The sequence below is a fragment of the Cupressus sempervirens genome, chromosome 11 (assembly GCF_028749045.1).
Source record: "Cupressus sempervirens isolate cs-2001-9-10 chromosome 11, ASM2874904v1, whole genome shotgun sequence".
NCBI lineage: Eukaryota > Viridiplantae > Streptophyta > Pinopsida > Cupressales > Cupressaceae > Cupressus > Cupressus sempervirens.
In genome coordinates, this window is record NC_143128.1 from 157,429,938 (window position 1) to 157,450,593 (window position 20,656).

Below are 20,656 nucleotides of genomic sequence, written 5' to 3' on the forward strand. Positions count from 1 at the left end.
ATGAATCCACACATCCCATGCCATGCTCACAACCTTCAAAAATGTTCCCTTAGCTAGCCTGTCAAGCTTTGTCTAGCTTAACTCTTTCTCTTTTTGCCTTCTTATCCTATCACTACAACTACCCTTGCGGTTTCTTATATAGTAGCAAGTCACACAAAACTGCCAAGTGGTATTACATAAAGCATGTGCTAAAATCATGTGCTACCTAACCCATTAACCCCACATTTAACATTGAAAATTCAATTCATTTCTCCAATATTAAATAATTACATGAAATATTATCACAATGTTAAAATATAAATCATCAAGTATATCCCATGGGAATCTTTACATGTTGCACATCCATCTAGGTACAACATTACATACTAAAATAAAATAATATAATAAAAACAATATTATGCAATGTGTACAACACCCATTTTTTCAACAACCTCCCACTTGTATACATTATATAGGGTCAATCCATAGATACATAAATGAACAACAAAACAATCCCTCCTAGTACATCCACCATCATAGATCAAAGTACATGAAGTGATCCATCTTGGTACCCATAACAAAATCAAGGTATCCAATATCTCAAACATTAATGGTCCCACCTCCTATTATGACATTGCCACTAGACATACATAAAAGCCATCCAAAGAGAAATCCACCCAACTTTTCACATTAGAAGATCATGAAATCTTGTACCAATTGAAATGCCAAGCACCAAAAACCTGATCCAAAGGTAATCACATGTACCCATAGTTATCAAAATATCCATAGTTTAAATAGCACCCACAATAAGTGCCAAACCCATCCAATTGAACATACCTCCAATGGTATACCAAGTTAATCTCACATCATCAACATATCCAATTTGCAACTTGCAATCACAAGGCTCATGAGAAATACCTACCACATATATACCATGAAGCTTTGACTACAAAATATAATATAAAATATATAACCAATCCACTCAAAACATCTCAAAGAAGTGAATCCATGTAGTCTCAATGACATCTACAACACATAAACCAATAACCTACTAGAACATCACTCATAAAAAGTTTCTGATAATCTCCCAAGCTCTCCACAACCAATAGAGGAAAAAGATAAAGGAATAACCATGTCATCTCTCACATGACATATATGAGCACAAACTAGTGATGAAAATCTCTAAACAATCTCAAATCCAATGAAAGAAAAACTAAACATCTAGGGATATAACCAAGTTCATAGAGAAACTATGCAAATCATAACCTATATCATGTCCTTGTACACACACCTTTAGATGTAAACTATGGAAGTACGATATCCTCCATAAAACCCCAACCAAGAAGCCACAATAACAACCAAAGTGTACCATATAACTAATCATGGATGTAAGCCTCTCACAAGAAGATCAAACTCATAAACCATTCCTAATTTAAGGAATATTCTTAATATCAAGCCATCTCCCAAACATAACCAACATAACAAAATATGAAATGAAGATAACCAATGCTAAACCATCTCTCAAATGAACCTTCTAGAAATAACTCATGTACCATAGCTTAGGATCCATATCCATGAAAGATAAGCATAAACATAATGCACGTAACAGAAATAATGGGTGTGTAAAAGCACAAACCTATGTAACCTTTTATAAAGAAATGAGATATCAGAATGTGACAGTTCAACATTAATGACAAAAAAAATGGTATTTGTGTTTAAAATATGAAGATAATGTAAATTGGTGAAATGTGTAGAATTGGATGAGTTTTATGTCTATAATTTTAATAATTTTTTTGAGTAAGAATTTATTCATTTTATTTTATTTTGAAGTCTCTTTTTTAATTGCAAAAAATATAAGGTGAAGTTCCCATCAAACAAGTATATGCAAATCATCTTTTTTTGTTCTAATTTTAAAAGATATTATAGATGACATGTATAGCTAGTGAACAAAAAAAGAAATAATTATTTTTAATGTATATTTTCTTTTGACCTTATCAGAATCCAATATTTTTTTCCTCTTGTCAAAACTTCCCTATCAAATCTATACCTTCTTTAAAAAAAATTACATATTTGTCAAGAGGATTCTCTCCTCTAGAGATAAATATATTATTTTTATTTTTTTGATATGATTTACTATTTTTCTTCCTTTTTTGAGGGAGCATCTTTTGAAATGTTGAAATATTGACTTATAATATTTTGAGATTATAACACATTATAACTAGTCAAAACACTTATAAATTCATATAATGATAATAGTAGATCTGAGATCTATAAAATGGTATTTTTAATTTTTGAAAAAAATTGAGTTTTGATAAAGAAATGAGATTTGACCAAAATAGGTTTTGGTATCATAAATGGTGACACAGATCTATGCTTTTACCTGGGTTATACCTCTCAAGGAGAAAACTGTTGAATAGACCAAGAGTGGGGAATGAGAATGCCCATCGAAATATCCATGTCTCCAACTAAGACTCAACTAAGGACAATCTCATCTCAAGTCCATATTAGGTGAATGGCCCTCAAACTTTTTGCTGAAATTATCAACCCTCCCAACAAATACTTCTCTAATCCAAGAGAAATCAGCATCACCCTCTAAGTATCCATGAGCACCTATAACCAATCAATCCATACCAACTCCAAATGTAACATAGCAATATTATGAAGTATCCTTCTTATGATCAATGACCTCAATACCAAGAAACTAAACAAAGAACAATTTCAAAGTTCCAACCATGGCATCAAGAACATAAACATGACAACATGATCTAACCATGTCAACCAAAGAGATAACATGCTCCATATGAACATACTATAACATGTCAAAACTCTAAATGTATATCAAGAGTATATCATGACATAATAATGAAACCATCCTAACACCAAGGATAACATGTAAAATGAAAGCACAAACCACACCTTTACCAAGAGCCCCATCAATCCTCAAGATGTGACCTTCTCCATACACCATGATGAAAAAATATCTCCACATATTATGAAGAACCATCTTCATACACCATGAAGATAGCCAAGTGGACCATGAAAATGTCAAAGATGCTTCTGCAACAATAGGATCTAAGACAAACCTCCAACATCTATAAACACTCAATAAATATATCAATGCCAAAAAAACTCCCACTCAACCATGGTACCAAGTCACTCATGGCATCATAAAATCCATCTCCTACATAAATATACCATATGTCTACACTCACACAACCAAAGTGTCAATACCAAGTGAAACCGAGATCTCCAAGCTGAGAAGATACAAACCAAACTAGGAAGTAATCCTGAATTATCACCTCATCATTGTCACAAGCTTCCACTAAACTATGTATCTAAGCTATCCATGACATCATGGTAAAAAACCATCCTCTAACAATGAGAATCAACCAAGGTATCAAATAATCAAAAGAATCAAAGTGCACATCATGAGATCCTTAAAAGAAACTATATAACCATGATCCTCAACCAAGAAGATATACTACCATAACTAAATTAGGAATCCAAGCCAATGAACATCAAGGATGTACTTGTATATCCAATTATATGATTCCAAAATCTATGACACCATAATCACATCCATGAATTGATAATCTAACTCTCAATATGTCCAACCTATAAACATAAAATAGTCAATGACAATCCTCCACCATGATTATACCTGATCACAACATCGCATCCCTTTTACATGAAGAAAAATTAAGCAAATCATGTGACTTAGGGGATAGACAACCCAAATCCAAGCCACCAATCTGAATATGCATCAATAATAAAAGATCAATGGGTAATGACAACCCATAAACAAGCCATAAATGCAACCTGTAAACATAGACCACTTACAACACTGCAGAAGTTGTAGACCCGACCAGTCATCATATATATCCAAACTAGACACTGATAACCATATCATTATGAAAGCAATTTAAAATATGATTTAATTATACAATGACATCAAATCTAGATCTCCAAAATATACAATGTCATAAATTCACAATGTTACTATAGACAATATATGCCATAAACTATTTAGACTAATATATCACTAACTAAACTATGCCAAACCTACACCAAATCTAAACCAATGTGTAGATCTTTCCAAGAGCTTTTCATTGACTACTCAAAGTCCATAATTTAGCTCTATATGCTGAAGTTGTGAGCTAATTTGTGCTCAAAATAAACATCTAACTTTTGGGCTCTTAAAACCTAACAAAATGTCCAAATCATAGAACCAAACCTACACCAAGATGTAGTGTTTGAATTAGCTTTCTAATGTCTATAAGAATTTTAAAATCCAATATCTTAAGAGAACGTTATGCATGTTTTAATAAGACAGTCTTTTTACCATTTTCAATAAGGTTTTTTTTTTTGTGACAAAAAAATTGATATGATTGAATTTGATGACCATCATGGACTGAAACTTAAAAACTCTTTTATTTCCTCTGAACATGGCCAAACTAGGGCATATTATATATCAAAATTTATTAATATATCGATTAGGATCCAATGATGAGATTTATTTTTTCCTAGGAGGTCATTTTTGCAAGCTCTCCCAAAAACCCTCATTTAAATGAAATATTTGAAAAGACTTTTTGTCCAATAATTTTATGTGCACAAAAAGTCTACTAATATCATAATAGAAAACCCAAAATCCTCAAGTCTGCAATAAATAAAATACAAAATCCATATACCTTGTCCTTTATTATTTTATCCTCTCATGCATTCCCATGGATTCAATCTAGGGTAACCATAATAAAACTATAGCTCTAATATCACTTGTAAGGAAACATGTAATAAAGAATATAATTATTTTCACATAACCCATAATAAATCTGAAATAAATATACAATTAAAATCCACATGCAAGAAAATAGGAAACATACCCACAAAAATTATAACATAAGATATACCCTAGGAAACCCTCATCGAAGGAAAAATCGAGCCTCCAAAAGCATCCATCACTATGTATTTTTCAACAAAAATACTATTGCAATACAACCATGGAAGACTTCTAAGTCATAGCCACAACCAAGCAATCCATGTAAACAAACATGAATCCACACAACCCATGTCATGCTTCTAGCCTTCACAAATGCTCCCTTGACTAACTTGTTAGGCCTTGTCCCGCTTGATTCTTTTCCCTTTTGCCTTCTTGTCCTATCACTACAACCACCCATGTGGCTACTTATTTAGTAGCAAATCACACAGAACCACCAAGTTTTATTACATAAAGCACGTGCTAAAATGATGTGCTACCTAACCCATTGACCCCACATTTAATATTGAAAATTTAATTTATTTTTCCAAAATTAAATAATTACATGAAATATTATCACAGTGTTACAATATAACTTATCAAGCATATCCCATGGGAATGTTTACATGTTTCACATCCATCTAGTTGCAACATTACATAATAAAACAAAATAATACAATATAAACAATATTATGTATTGCATGAAACACCCACTATCTCAACACTTTGAGGACTTTAGCAAGCTAGATTTCTCCCTTCCTAACCTATTCAAGTCCACTAGGGAGAAGATAGGATGATTTATAGCATTAGAGGCCATGGATATAGATTTTGAAGAAGTTGATGACCTGATTATGGTTTTCTATGAAGTCTAAGGAGCTCAAATAATCACCTATTATCATTGGGCCCACAGTTTGTATCTAGGTTTTACATTTTTGGGCTTATTAATATATTGGTTTAGTCCTTATATAGATCATTTTGGCTTACTAGAATTTTTGTATATGGTTATATGATGGTATGGTGACCCTTTGGCTATATTTTGAAGGTTCAATATGGTTATTGGATTATCTTCTTAGGCCCTTTCATTTTGGTTCCTATTAATTTTAGTATATATAGTCCTAATTATGTATATATTTGCAACTTAGTAATGAAAAGTTGTTATGTAAACATAGTTTTGGCTCCATCCTAGTTTTGTTTAATTATCTAATGGATGATAATCTTACTATATGGGAAGTTGGTTACCAACTTGTAGATGAGGACTTAGAGAGGTTTTTTCTAGGTTTCTCTTCTAGTAAATCAAGGTTTGATTTAGTGTGGTTTCACCTTATCCTTTTTCTATTTGATCATTCTCCTTATGGTTTTGACTATGTCATTTGAGGTATCCCTTGTGAATGGGTGCTGCTCTTTTTTCTCTTCCATTCATGGTTAACTTGGGTGATAGTTTTCTTTTTTCTCCTTTTGAATTGCAATGCCACTAATTTAATCACAAATCTATAACATTATCAAGCTGATGTTTCCCCTTCTAATTATGAGTTTAAAATTGATGAACTTATTCCTACATATCACAAGAGTGTCCATATGAATAAATGGTACTACAGAGCTCAAGATTTTAGAGATTGAATTTTGATAGAAATTAAGGTGTATATATGTTCACTAACTAAACTTGTCAACTATTAAAGTAAAATAATAACAAATGATAAGCTTAATAATATAACCAAGAAAATCAATCTATATTGAAAATAAATATAGCCAAGAAAGATAACATATTTTGAATTTCTAAGAGTACTAATGTGTTTAAATGAGCTTAAAGTTATTGGAAGTAGGTAGGAAGTGTTGGTCCTTAGATAGTTTTGACATTTGAGTGTGAACACACTTAACCACTTTCTACATTGAAGTCAAGTACACCATGCATACCAAGCCATAGTGTGTGTCAAGCTAGTATTTTAGTAGTTACTGAGTGACTTCTTGTGTCAAGCAGTATATAAGAGTCGAGTGACATATAGGTGCCAAGTAAAAATTGATGCAAAGAAAGATAAAATGCATCATATGCTGAGTAAGCTAGAATCATATATGTACCAAACAAGACAGAGTGTAATAATGTGTTGAGCAATCTAGGATAGTATATGTGCCAATCACTACTAGTTCAGTATGTTGCAAGTAACACAGGATTAGTGTATGAGTTTTTGCCCTCACAAACTTAGATGTAAACCATTTTTGGAGCCAACATAGAGAGATTTCAAAGGAGAAAAAGGATAAGGACAAATATTTTTCATTCCCTATGTGATTAGCATGTATCCAATTAGAAAAAAGGAGATGGTATGCAACCAATAAGGTAAATGCAAGGAATGAGCAGGAAACTTGAGATTCAATATGGATCATAGATCCATACCTAACCCTAAGTCCTCACAATCTTTAATAAGAGATAGAAAACTCCATTGCATGTGTGATAGAGAGTAGTGTGTGGGGATATTATAGAAAAATTCAATGTGAGGAGAGTAAGACTTAGAGGAATAGTTCAACAATTATTCATCTAGTTGATCAAAACAATACAAGGGACAAGGAACATGATTAGATATCAGATCTTAGAGGATCAAGATTAGAGAGAGTAGATCAAATGCCTAAAATCTAGCAATTAGAGATTGCATATTATCAAGTCTATTGCTCTAATACTTTCTTGTCATTGTATTAGAAAATGGAAAACCTATATTGATAGGTTAGCTTAATAGCTAGGTCGGAGAACCTTTGGAGAAGGTGATTGGAAATCCTATTTATTAGGTGGCTTTAATAGCCTACTGTAAAACCTTTAATAGGTGACACTTCATGTAAAGTGTTTATAAATCCTCTAACCAGGTCACTATTGATACAGTGTAAAGCCTTTAACAGGGTGGGCCTTTCAGGGTAGACCATCAAAAGTGATCAAACATTTATCGTTGCAATAATTTTTGTGGGTATCATCCCCACCCTAGTTTTTCCTTCTTACTCCTAGAGGGTTTCTAGGTTACCAATTCTGGTGTTGTGTGTTATTGCATGTGTTTACTTTATGTTCATTTATATGTTTACATGCATGTAGTTTACTTTTCAGTTATGTGATTGAAAGGATAGAAAATGTTTTAAAGTGTGGTACTTCTGATTCACCCAACTTCTCAAAAGTACTCTTCCCATTTTTGAACATTCTAACAATTGGTATCAAAGTGTAGGTTCTCACAAGGAGAATCCCAATAGCTTAGAGAAAATACCTGAAGATGGAAGTCTTCAAACTTGGGAAGATCATAGACAATCAGGTGCTTGATGTGCACCTAGCTCTACACAAAGTGGAAGAAGCCAAAAAAGAATTGAGATAGCTGAAAATGACATACACTACACGGAGATTGATACCACATAAGTGTTTTCTAATGGAGATTCCAAGGAATTTTTTGCAGCAATAGAAAAAGTAATGGAGAAAAACATAACACAAGTGGAAGAAATCAGATTGCTGAAGCTTGAAAAAAGAGTCGCAAGCCATAATGCTTTGTGAAGTGATTGAACAAAAGAAGAGAGCCATTAAAGACAAGGCCATGATGGAAGATGACAAGAGAAATCTTACCAATAGACTAGAAGAGAAGATAACTGAATTTGAAAAGATTTTGAACATGTAGCTAGAAACCTTAAGTTAGATGATGAATGCTCATCATGAGCTAAACACGAAGGACATTTATATTTCTATTCTAAAGACGTAGATAGAACATTTGCAAAATGAATTGAAAAGAGAAAAGGAGATAGAAAAAATCTACAACAAGCCCAATGAGGCTATCAAGTACTTTGAACAATTGTTGAAATCACCAAGGGCTAGTAATGATACTTTAGGACTTGGCTGCACCAACACTGAACAAGGAGAATCATCCAAGACTGTAGAAGAAAGGAGTAAAAAAGTTAAGAACACTAAACCTACTTGTCATTTCTACAGTAAAAAGGGACATACCTCTAATGTGTGTAGGATCAAGAATAGTCATTAGCATGATAAGCCTATCAATGCAAGCTTTTGTCACAAGTGCAAAAAGAAAGGACATCAAGCACATGAATATAGAAATAAGACTATGAGAACACCAATATTTGAAGGACACTAAAACTACAAAAATTATGGACACAGAAAATTTGAATGTAGATCAAAGCCTATGTGGACACCTAATCAGCCTACAAGAGGAACCAACCAAGCACATCACTACAACTAGAATTACAATACTAGGTATAGCTATCAGTATTGTCAAGAGTATAGACACATTCCTAAAAATTGCATAAGGAAACATTTTAGAGGAAGTTATAGCAGATGGTTGAACCAAACTACATGTTTTATTTGCTTGAAGACTGGTCATATCAGCAGGATCTACCCTACAAAGTCAAAAGCACCCAAGACAAAAGTCAAAATTGGAAAAGAAAAGGTTGATGTTGAACAAATAAGAGGGCAAATGAACAAGACTTGGAAGAAAAAAGGTGAATGCAACACATCTAATGGAGGGATCACTTCACCCCAAAAGGTCAAGTAATCACATTTCATCCATCTAAGAAAAATAGATATATGGGACTGATATACAAAGTTATATCATACATCAATCCCAAAGAACAAATGGAGTACTGTAGAGAAGAAACTAGCATAAGAAAAGATGCCAAAAAGAATCTTGAAGAAGCTGCTAAGTTACTCTTAGATGCTGAGTGAAGCTCCAATGGATGTCAAGTTTCCAATAACTCCTAAGTTCATAGTTGAAGCTGAGTGAAGTAGACATCTAGTGGAGGCTGAGTAAATGAAATACAATAGGAGTCGAATCATACTAAATCCTTTAAGTTCTGAATTTATAGCTGTATGCATGAAGCATTTAATGCTTTCTCTTTGACAGGTATAAGGACGATTATTGTTCATTTTCAAGCCATTTGAAAGCAAAGAAAAGACAAGGAGAGTGAAGAGGTGATCAAGAAGCAACCTAGTAGTCATTTGCATTGATTCCAATAGAAATTCAAACAAAATTCATTGATTTAAAGGTATTTATCAAGTGTCGAGCTATGTAGAGTTACATATTTTAATATGTTTAAAACCCTAGTTTGATAAAATGGCCTCTAGCTCAAGGAACCTCAAGTATAAGGAAGATCATGAGGTCCAACTAGTTAGCAATTAAGTCAAAAAGCCTAAATTTAGGCCAATTCCCAAAGTTGCCTATAAAATGACCTAGTTGTTGCATTATCTATTATCCCACCTAAGGTGGTCATGGTTCAAGATGTAAGAGAGTGCTACAACTAAAAAATTGGTGCCATAATTGATCTAGAAATCTTCCATGGCTATTATAAGTTGTTTGATAGTGGGATATTGAAGGACAAGTTCCAAATTGTTGAGAAGAAGGGTCTAACCAAAACCCTAGTTTTCCCCATAGTGTTTAAGACATAATGGATTCACATTGTCTTGAGTCAAATTCATGATGGATGTTTGTGGCTAGAGATAGGACCTATCAAGATTACCAAGAGAATAGTTCACAGGGTTACAAGACTCCCAACCCTATATTGGCCAAAGACTTTGAGGAGTGATAGAAAGGAGGTTATTGAGAAGAATACAGGTGCAAAATAGAACAATAGGGGAATGACTATTGACATTGTTACTGAACCCTTATGCAACTTTGTTGTGAGGATAATTTCACATAAATTATACCAATCCAGTAGACTAAACAATACACCCTACATAGTTGTTTATGTGGCTTACAAGTTGGTGAAGAAATATCATACCTATGATCTAGCAGAGTTGACGCTTCAACAAATTAATGAGAATCAGGAGCTATAAGGAGATCAAAAGATGCTTAGCGCAAATTTGGCTCAATTCTTATGTGTATATTCTTTTATGTGATGGAAGAATTCCCTTAAATTATGAAGGTAAACTTTAAATTCAACAAGTCAAAAGTCACATAGATTAATGAGTTTATTGATCAAATGGGAAACAACTTTGAAGCTCAAATGACTAGCTACTTTGGAGACTTTGAGAATTTTATGAAGCAAAGAATAAGAATACTAGTTTCATTGGTTGAGAAAGATATAAATGACATATACTTCTTGGTTGACATTTATTTCACTTACATTGAAGAAGCAATACCAAGAGTAAGATGGCTAAGGCCATTAGGATATGAGTTTGATGTAAATGAAGCCTCTACAACAATCATAGCACTACTAATAGAAGAGATAGACAAGGTAGCTCCTCACTTTGAAACATATGATGTTGTCAATTCCAAAGTTGAGACTAAGTTGAAAACTACTTTAGTCATCAAGAAGAAAGAGAAAATGGTAAGGAATATAAAGAAGACATTTGGAGCAAGTATTGAAGGAGAAGCAGGTGAAGAAGAAGAAGAAGAAGAGCAAGCAAAAGGAGAAAGTGAAGAAGGTGATAAAGGGAAAGTACCAGTAGAGCTAACAAAAGGCCAAGGAGAAGACAAGGAAGAAGGTTTCAAGGGATAAGAAGCCAAGGAAGCACCTACACCTGACAAGAAAAAGAAGATAAAGACAAAAACTCAGCCTACAACTTAGCCCAAGCCTAAAAAGGTCACAAAGCTAGGTCCAACAAAACCAGCTCTAGCAACAAGGACCACAACAAGAGCATCTACTCAAAAGGCCAAAGAGGCATCAAAGGAAAAGAGGAAAGCCACTATACAAGCTATTGAAGAGGACAAGAAAAGAAGAAGGTATGTGTTATAGCAAGATATAGGTGATGAAAGGTAAGAATTAGAGGACATTAGCCAATTTAAAGTGGTAAGTCATCCTCCTAAATATACAAACAATAAACTGTGTAATAAGATTAAAAATGTAAATTTGATTGATTTAAATTCACTTGATTTCAATAAGCTCAGTAGGGAAGAGTAGAATAAAGTAGAGGAATTTATGTAGGCCATGATTGCAGAATTTAAGAACACACCTCTAGAGCTTGATAATACTATGCCAAAGGAACTATATGAGATAGTTGAGAATAAATGGCATTATTGTCTAAAGATGGAAAGGGAGATCAGAGAATCTACCCTAGCACAAGTGAAGCTTGACATGACAAAGGCTCAAATAACAAAGGAAAACAAAAAACATAGTGGCAAGTTTGCACACAAGTATAGAGTCTTTTGCATCCTTCAAAACAATATTGAGGATGTAAATAAATCCACACAATTGTTGAAAACCATTTATAAGATTCCTGATAATAAGGAAGATGAAACCAATATGGTATAAACCAATGCCAAGGAGATGGTAGAGGAAAAGAAAGTAGAAGAATAGAAAGGAGGGGAGGAAGAAAAGGAAACATAAAAGGAGGAGGAAAAGAAATGTGAGGAAGACAAAGGAGAAGAAGAGAATAAGGAGAAAGAAGAAACTATGGCAACAACTAACTAGTAGCAAGAACATGAATAGGGTGTGCAAGACACAAAATTGCCACCTCCCACCTCACCTCATACAACCATCACACTTGAAAAAATAGTAATCATAAAGGATGTTACTAACAAGTCAGCTCAGAACATCAATCCACTTACTATAGAGGATCTTTTCAAGATCCTTCACCAATCTACTCTATAGGCACAGTTGTGTACAAGATCTATATTGATGAGTGTTGATGAGTTACAAAAAGTAGTAGCTACACCACAAAGAGAAAAGGTGAAACCAAAGGATCCACCTTTCACATACATAGCTACTAGAACTAAAGTTTTGATGCTTCCAGCACCACCTCCACCAAGTGCAAAAAATGATACTGTACAGATGCTGAGTGCAGAGGAGAGGAAATCAGATGAGAAAGAGGACACAACAAAAGAAAAGGAGAAGGCTACAATTCAGACATTGGTAGAATTACCAAATTTTTCCACTCCTAATAAGACCATTCAATAGCCGAGCACTAAAGCCATCCCATTCCAATTTTTAACTCTAGGCTCAAGTTCATCTAGAGTGGGTAGGGTACTTCACTACAGAGACCCTGAATTAGATGAAGACATTGTGATTCCTTCCTATGATTCCAAAACTATAACAATAACATAATTGACTGAAATGCAAAATGCATTAGATAGAAGGATGAGACAAGAAATGCTAAGAAAAGAATTCAAACATAAGCAAGCACTTCATGACATCAAGGACATCTTTATGGATGCCTTTAGCTTGTAGTCACTAGATGAAGGAAAGCCAATAATTGAGCAACTATCAGACATAGTTGACCAAGTGACAAATGAAGACTAGGACACCAACATTAAACTCATGGAATGGTCAGAGAAAAAGTTTGAAGGAAAAGTGAATGAGAAGATATCAAGTCGCATTGCACTTGAACAGGTTGAGCTAGCCAAAAAAATTGATAAGGTCAAAATTGTTCTTGAAAACATGTTTTCATTGTATAGGAAGTTGTGTGATTTTTCCAACTTCACACAAGCAACTAATCAAAGAATAATGAGCTTGGAAAGAAACTTGAAAATATCTAGCATGCAATTACCTAGAGATCTAGCTCAAAGTGAGAAGCATTTTGTACAATCACTTCACACACAAAGGGAGTTGCCTATACTTATAGTAGAGGAAGCAAATATTAAGGCTAAATTGATGCAAATCCAGTCCTCCATAACCCCTCATTTAGAAGTCCTCCACAAGGAACAAGTTTATGCTGAAATAGTTTTAAAGAAAGATCAAAATCTTTCTATCCTTGATGGACTTATAGACCTTGCTGCAAAGATTACCATCCAACACAAGTCACCTGACATAACTTTGGCGAAATGGGATGTAGTTCTGAAAACAATAATGGAGGTAAATAGCACTTTTTTGGCTAAGTATGGTATTACTCCTTAGAACCCTTTGACATAAGTATCAAAAAGGGGGAGATAATAAGGAAAGGGGGAGATATATGTTTTAAGCAAGATAATAGAAGCGAGGAATAGAATATTGATAGCTAAGAGGGGGAGATACAAAATTTTGGCAATCATATGGAAAGTTTCTCTGATACAAAATGCAAATGTTCCATAAGCTCTGATAGATCAAATACAGAGACATAGGTGCAGAATATAGGTACAGGGTAGAAGACAATAGGATATCAAGCACATTTAGCACAAAATTTTGGTTGCAAGAATGTCAAGGCACAATCAGCTCAGGGGGAGTTAAGGTATTTTGAAGAAATATTGGACAAATTTTAAAATTTTGTGGATAAGGTACTCATAAGAACATAATAGTAATGTTTAGTTAAGTGTTTTTGATAGTCTTGTCAAAGGGGGAGATTGTTGGTCCTTAGATTGTTTTGACATTTGTGTGTCAACAAACTTAACCACTTTCTACATTGAAGCCGATTACACCATGCATGTTGAGCCACAATGTGTGTCGAGCTAGTATTTCAACAGGTGCCAAGTGACATCACGCACTGAGTAGTATATAAGTGTCGAGTGACATATAGGTGTTGATTCATAGTTGACGTCAAGAAAGTTAGAATGCTTTATATGCTGAGTAAGCCATAATCATATATGTGCCAAGCGAGACAAAGTGTAATAGATGCTGAGCAATCCAAGATAGTATATGTGTCAAGCACTAGTAGTTCAATATATGCTAAGTAACACCAAATTAGCATATGATTTTGTGATGGATGTAAACCATTTTTGGAGCCAACATAGAGAGATTTTGAAGGAGAAAAAGAAAAAGGACAAATCCTTTTCATTCCCTATGTGATCAATACGTAGCCAATCAAAAAAATGGGGATGGCATGCAACTAATAAGGTAAATGCAAGGAATGAGTAGGAAACTTGAGATTCAATATGGATTATAGATCCACACCTAACCCTAAGCCCTCACAATCTTTAAAAGAGGGTCAAAAACTCTATTGCATTTGTGATAGAGAGTAGTGTATGAAAAAATTATAGTGAAATTCAGTGTGAAGAGAGTAAGACTTAGAGGAATAGTGAAGCAATTATACATCTAGTTGATTAGAATAGTACAAGGGACAAGGAACATGATTAGATATCAGATCTCAGAGGATAAAGATCAGAGAGAGTAGATCAAGTGCTTGAAATCTAACAATTAGAGATTGCATATTGTCAGGTCTGTTGCTCTAATACTTTCTTGTCATTGTATTAGAAGATGGAAATCCTATATTGATAGGTTATCTTAACAGTAAGGTAGGAGAACCTTTGGAGAAGGTGATTGCAAATCCTATTGTATTAGGTGAGCTTAACAACATATTGTAAAACCTTTAACAGGGTGATAGTTCATGTAAAGTGTTTATAAACCCTCTAATTAGGTCACTATTGATATAGTGTAAAGCCTTTAACAAGGCAAGCCTTTCACAAGGCAAACCATTAGAAGTCGTCAAACATTTATTGTTTTAGTAATTTTTGTAGGTATCATCCCCACCCTGGTTTTACCTTCTTATTCATGGAGGGTTTCTAGGTTACCAATTCTAGTGTTGTGTGTTACTGCATGTGTTTACTTTATGTTCATTTTTACATTTACATGAAAATGTGGTACTTCTAATTCAAACCGCAACCCACCCCCCCCTCCCCACTCTCTTAGGAGTACTCTTCCCATTTTGAACATTCCAATAGGAAGACAAAACTAATATTAATTCTTTCAAGTTGAAGGATGTGAGGACCTCCAAACCTTCCCATCTTTACTTTTTTACAAAGGGAGTTTTATCCTACATTGCTTTTTTTATTGTCAAAAACTAACAGGGATATAATCACAAAATTATTATATGATCATTGTTTATTTAAGATGAAAGTATTTAATATAAATTCAGGTATGCTCCTTTTAAATTTTTAAAAGTGTATAGGACGAAATTCCTAGGCAAGACTAGAAGTTTTCTTCTCTATTCTTTTGTACAAGTGCCTTTTTGAATAGAAATAACACTTTATAACTTTTTCTCTTGAATATATATATATATATATATATATATATATATAGGCTTTAGCGTTTAACTTTTTTTTTTTGAATAATATATTTGTGCTACATATGCATTTACCATAAATTGGGCATTTCTATTTTCTTCCCACAATTGTGTCACTTTTGTTTTTGAAACTATTTTTCAAAAATATTGTTGGATATATTTCAAGGAATAATGTTAGTTTTTTCAATTTTAATTTTATTAATTCTATGTAGTATCTTTATAATTATCAATTAGAACCAAGCAATCTTTGAAAGTATTTCCTTCATCATTTTGTGTTTCATATAGAGGTTTGAATATTTTAGCATCATTTTGTATGATAAGTTTATATATTGCTACAATTGGTTCAATAATTATAGTTTTCCTTATAGGTGTGTGGGGAAAATTAAATCTACAACTTTTTTTTCTATTTTTTTGCAACTTATCATGTGCAGCATTGATAGATATTAGAATATATTTATTAATTTTTGCAAGTAATATATTTGTTGACAAATTTTTTGATTATTGAATTCTATAATATTCCATAAACAAGAGTATTTTCAATCCATACCAAAGAATGATAAGCCATGTTTCTCCTATTTTTTAATTTTATCAAAAAATATGAAATTTGTTATATGTCCTATAATTGTATCATATTTTTTTAATAGTTTTTAAAGGTGGCCTATTTTATGTCTATAATATTGAGTACATGTTATAGGATCCATTTCCATAAGGTCTTAAATGTTAGCCTCTATATTTTATTCGACATATTCTCTATCTTTGTCAATTTTTAAATAGTGCAGTAATCATTGAAACTAATAGTTCTCACAAGTGCTCAATAGTTAAGAATATCAAGAGTTTTTTTGGAGCTTCTAGCTTCCTTAACATTGCATAGTAAATTTTTTTAAAAAAAAATAAAATTTCTAGTAGCGTTGTTCCTTTTAGTTGACCCTTAAGAATTCATATTGCTATACTTGACATAGTTTTGTTAGTGATTATTTTGATTTCTATTAAAAAAAATATATTAGTAGTGTTTATTGAAATCTCGTCAATCTCTAATTATGTAATTTTTAAATACATCTATAATTTTTTTATGTCTTTATCTGGGTGGGAATAAAAAACAAGTGCCACAAAGGGGCTAAGTACTTTCCTTGAAGCATAGATATTTTAATTTTTTTTTGTAATTATTCATTTTATAGTAAACTAAATTATAATATATGTATTAGTTTAATAGCTAATAGGTAGTTAATTAGTTAAATAAACATATAAATATTATTTTAGTCAAGGTCATTTGAATAAATATTAATCTTTCAAAAAAGAAATTTTATTTTTATTTTTAAATTTTATTTTAATGAATGTGTTTTTGATTGGATGCATGAAAATTATAAATTTTAATGCTCCTCATACATGCTAAATGAAGTTTTTATGGAGCAACATTTGAATAATTTATTTTTTATATGTCTAAGTATAATATAAATTCTTTAAATTTGAATGTGGTTTAGATTAATTTTTTTTAAACTTATTTATAAATAATACTATTCATTAAAATAAAATAGAGAATATTTATAGATAATAATTAAATTCAAAATGTCATTAAACATTTTCAAAAAAATATATAAAGAAAATAGTATAAATCAAATTAACATTAAGTTGAATTATATAGAAAAGTTCACTTAATAATTAGTTTTTGATCTTATTGATTTCATTTTGAACATAAATGATTCCTAAAACCTTTCATAATTATTTTTCTTTCTATTGCTTGTATGGAAACAATGATGGAGTCATCCAGAGAGGATTACAAATTAATAGAATTTGTATTTCAATATTCATAAATCTCCATATAAGAGCCTAATTGATTCAACCAATGAAAACATACAAAAATAACTTAGAAAAATGATAACATTAAAATTTTCACATCTAGTTTTAAAAAATGTAATATTTATATAAATCAAATTAAAAAGTTGAATTATAATTGGTATATGAATTTTCATTTTTTAATATTAGAAATAAGGAGATCAAAATTACAAGAGATCACAGAGAATCAAAGTTCAGAGGCCAAGCCTCACACCATCTAGCCCAAGGGGCCATCCATCCACACCATGCTTTTCGGATCTTGAATTTGATTCTACATGTAAACCATCTCACTAGAAGCATTGTGAGGTCTTCTTTTAATCTCATTGCTAAACCTACTAAAGGTTTGATTAAAAACATGTATGTTATCCAAGTGCAGCCTCCAGAAGTATCCATGATTAACCTCATTCACAAAAAAGGTAGCATGATCGTCCTTGAGCAGCCTTTTGAATTTAGTCTTGTTGATTTTCATGGTCATCTAAATCTGCGAAAATAATTTAAAATAAGTGAGATTTCAGAAAACCTCAGTAAGCATTCTGGGGATATTTTGAAACCTTTCTTCATTTCTACACTTCCAAATTTTCCATAGAATGTGTTTTGATAATGTGTTAATGAAAGAAATTCAAAATATGTCACAATTGTACTTAGCCTAGCGACAAGAACTAAAAATAGAGTAGGGAAATTCATTTCTTTACCATATGTATCCTTGGAAATTTCAAGTGATTGATTTCCTTGACCACATGGTACTTCAATAATTTTATCATTCAAGTCATATGTAGTTCATGACTATGTTAATCCATAAACAAGTGTATCGGTATGTATTTTTACACCACTAACTTTACTATCTTCACTATTTAAATCTATTTAAATATGTGCATTTTGTATTCAATAACTTTTAAATTGATATTGTTTTATTTTGTTATTACAACTTTCGAGTCTATTATAATGTTTTCTTGTTTGTATAATTATCCTTCACATAAGAGTTTCAATTACTATTTATGATTGAATTATTCTAACTTCATCGAGGTAAATTTATTTTAGCTTTCATTCAAGTGAAACTATTATAGTTTTTTGTCTCATTTATTGATTGTAGAAGAATTTTTTGTTATTATATTTATTTATTGGAACACTAATAATAAAATCAGTTATTCCTATTTGAGATAGTCTATGTCTCCATTGTCTTATTAGAGAAAAAGTAATTTATAGTCAAATAAGCCTTTCCTCGAGTTAAAGTTGACCTAAAAACTGTAGGGGAATTTTATTTTTCCTTACAAATTTTAGAGAGGTGTATCGTGGGTATTAACCATTATGCAACATTAGTTTTTATTATTCAAAAAATATTATATTGAAGTCTATTTTGAAAATTTTTGGTATGATTCTAGCTTTTTTATTTTAATCTTCTTAAATTTTGAAAATTAAGTTTTCAAAAAATATAGCATTCATATTAATGCATATCATTTATTAATTTTATATATTATTATTGGGATATCTTTTGAGCTATTATATTTATTGTTAATTGTTTTCATTTCTTAGTTCGTTGTGTGTTTATTTTACTGGTAGTATTGTTTCATAGTATATGTGTGTACTAGTTATATTTAAGAATATAATGTGATACATATTTTGGATTCTTTCCTTAATTTTCAAAGCATTTGAATTTGAGTACTTCTTGATTACCACAAGCTAATTGTGATATAAATTATTTTTAACAATTAATGTAAACAAAAATCTCTTCCTTAAATGTTTCCATAAGAATAAGGCATTTTCAATCTAATAACATACTCTTTCTAGTCAACAATACATATATATATATTGATTGGGATTTTGTGTTTGCTAGTAATGTTCAATATAATAGTTAATTTTTTTTTTTTTTAAATATGTTAATGAATTGTAGAATTATTGTGTAATGTACAGACATAAAGATTGAGAATGAAATTATACATTCATCTATTAATCATACTTTCATCATAATTTGTGCTAACTATAATATCTCTATGGACAACATTGGTAAATAATTAAGGTATGATACTTTTCAACTAAGTTTTTACTAAGTTTGCCAAAGAATTTTCTTATTTTTAATCATGAAAGATAAACCATTCATATCAATCACATATTAGTGGAAGCAATAACATACATACAACTAAAAGCATACATAAACATACATAACAAGTTACATTCCTTAAGGATCCCAAGACATTGAGTCACATTTAATCTAATTAATACTAAGTCTAACAACTACCACATCCACATGAAAGAATAATTAGAATGTCCAATGTCCATATTATACATTTGTTCTAAATGCCTTTTGGCAAATTAAATTTAGAATGCTCAATCATCCACTGTACATGCCACAGGGTATGAAAGGCTTAAAAGAATATACATATGTAAAAATAAAGATATATCATAATCATCAAATCCATGATACAAAGTAAAATAAAGTAAATGAAACCAATAACATACATGACACATCCATCCATGAATAAAAATATAACAAACATTGTAAAAGATAATCATCCATCACAAAACACAACTATCTAAGTACACGGTTCCTCCCAACCATCAATAGCATCATTAGACCATAGTGGGCCCTAGCCATCCCTCTGCACGTAGCATCCGAAGTCACCAAAGAGATCATCGATATTATCATAGTATGAATGTCACTCCTAAGACATACTACAACTTATGCAAAAAGAAATCTAACATGTAAAAATTAAGCATAAGACGATCCTACAAATCAAATAACATCATCTATCACATGTTAATCATCAATATAAAGAAACATACTATAAAATAACATCCATCATAAGATCCAAGAATTGAATGAAGATAAATACCAGCAAAGAATGCTCCAACCACAGTGTCTACAAATGAATCTCAAATGGTAAGAGTGAAAAAGCAATACCACTCAACTGCATAGAACCTAAATGGCCCACTCCCATCGTGCTGAGGAGATATTCTCAAGCTCCAAATAGGATATCAAATCACATAACACAAGTACTCTCTAAGCCCAGGAATCCTAAAAGTATGTTACCTCAAAGGTTCCAACACACAGATCGACATCTAGACCCAGAGGCATAACAAAGACATGTAGGAAACCTACTATGTAAGCAGGAAAGTGTCATTGCACGAATCATGCTAGAGTTACCCTAGTCATCTCTCAATAGACCCCAGCCTGCTAGTGATCCCTATATAGCCACTAGTATCCTCTTGTACTGACGAGGCATACTATA